Source organism: Chenopodium album, chromosome 14 (genome assembly GCF_948465745.1).
Source record: "Chenopodium album chromosome 14, dcCheAlbu1.1, whole genome shotgun sequence".
In the NCBI taxonomy this organism is placed as follows: Eukaryota; Viridiplantae; Streptophyta; class Magnoliopsida; order Caryophyllales; family Amaranthaceae; genus Chenopodium; species Chenopodium album.
The window spans coordinates 28728785-28730883 of NC_137847.1; the positions used below are offsets into that span (position 1 = coordinate 28728785).

General features: G+C 39.2%; 1 non-coding gene across 1 annotated transcript; it reads left to right on the top strand.

Moving 5' to 3' along the window:
- The first annotated feature begins 787 nt into the window (after nucleotides 1–787).
- Nucleotides 788–893, top strand: LOC145580316 (small nucleolar RNA R71). Its single transcript, XR_014099382.1, has one exon. It is a non-coding gene; the product is annotated as a small nucleolar RNA R71 (small nucleolar RNA).
- The last annotated feature ends 1206 nt before the right edge of the window (nucleotides 894–2099 follow it).

The following is a 2099-nucleotide window of genomic DNA, read 5'->3' on the forward strand; positions in this document are numbered from 1 at the left end:
ATTGTTCCAATTACCCCTACTTTGATTTTGACCATAACCTTGATTATGGTTACCACTTCCTTGATTATGATTCCCATAACCTTGGTTTGGATTACCATAATTTTGGTTTTGATTTTGGCTACTATAACCTTGATTGTTATAGTTACCTCGAGAACCTTGGTTCCCTTGGTTCCTATAACCACTACCTTGGTTATAGTTGTCAAAATTGCCATGATTGTTGTAATTCCTATTCCATTGACCTCTTTGATTATCAAATCTAGAATCATGTTTATTTGACACATAGTTCACATGCTCATTCACATTTCCATCTTGATCATCACAAACATCCATACATGCATGAGGGCAAATAGAAACATCATGCTCATACAACCCACAATCATCACAAAACAAGCATCCACTAGGCATGTTACTAGAAGAAGGAAGGGGTTGAGAATTAGAAGACGTACCTCTCCCCTTAGTTTAGGAGGGAAGACTTGAAACTTGATAGGTAGCACTTTCCAACTTTGCCTTGATAGCGGACATCTCCTTCCCCAAGTTTGTCATTTGAGTGGATAGATTGTTGATTGCATTTAGATGATCAACCGAGTACACCGAAGAGCTACTCTTGCTAGTTGACTCTCTTTCTACATCTTGCCAATCTCTATAATACCTCATTACGTCCTCAATTATGTCCACCACTTCCTCTTCCGTTTTGTTCATGATAGGACCTCCAGCTCCTCCATCTAAACATGATTTTCCTTGAAGGCTAAGACCTCCATAGAAAATTTGAATGATTTGATAGGTTGGAATTCCGTGATGAGGACATTCTCTTTGATACTCCTTGTATCTCTCCCATGCTTCATAGAGGCTCTCATTTGGCTTTTGCTTGAAACCTTGAATCAAAGCTCTAGCTTCCGCCGTTTTCTTTGCAGGATAGAAACTGGATAGAAATTCCTTGGTGACCTCGTCCCATGTCCTTAAAGAATTCGGCTTTACTTCCTTGTCTACCCATTCCAAAGCTTGACCTATGAGAGAAAAGGGAAAGAGCTTAAGGCGGATGAATTCTTGGGAAATTCCGTTCACCTTGATAGTATTGCAATACTTCTCGAACTCCTTGAGATGGTTTATAGGGCTTTCATGCTTGGCCCCACTAAATTGTCGCCTCTCTATCAAAGTGATCATTGCCGGTCTTATTTCAAAATCATTTGCCGGTGTTGTAGGTGGAGAAATCCCACTCTCAAATCTATATGCACCGGGAATCCCCAATTCTTTCAATGCCACTCTCGGATTTACTCCCATTCTTGCTTGTTCTTCTTGTTGTGGCTCTTCTTCACTTGAAATGCTAGGCCTCAAAGATCGTCTGGCACTCCTCAACCTTGCAGTAGTTCTCTCAATTTTCGGATCAAATGCCACTAGTGAATAATCACGTTGGAAATGTGAATGAGCACGTGCTCTATGCATAAAATCTCCAAAGAAATGGTTAGTAGCACAGCTACAAATGTAGCCTTAAAGAAAATCTTTTTGTATTTTCAATTAATGGTGAAATAGACTCAACAACTATAACAAAGCACCAATATCACTCCCTGGCAACGGCGCCATTTTTGACACGAGGAAAATGTAGGTCGTCCTCTACCCTTTCCTAGAGCCAAAGAAAATTTATAAACACTCGACCAACCTAATACGAGTATATGGTAAGTCAAGGGTCAAACCCAAGGGAATGAATAGGTGTAAGCTATAGCCTAGGTCAAGCTACTTTGAAGTTTGTGGGAAGATGCGGTTGGTAACTAAGGTATCAAGAAATCTAGATGAATCGAGAAATTCAATATACTAAACACTAGGGATATGGGTTCCACATGCAAGCTCAATGATTATGCTAATTGAAAGATCACTCAATCAATTCAAACATTGCAAAGGACAAACAATAGTTGCAATCAAAGGAATTCAAGGGATATCTCCTATAAGCCAAGCTAGGGATCACTATGAATGGCTAGCTAGGAAAATCACAATCAAATTCAATCAATTAAAGCAATTCTCAAATCAAGGGTTCATGTCATTGAAATTTGCAATGCAATCTAGATTAATCTTATAGGTTGATCACTCCTAATCTAATTAATCACATG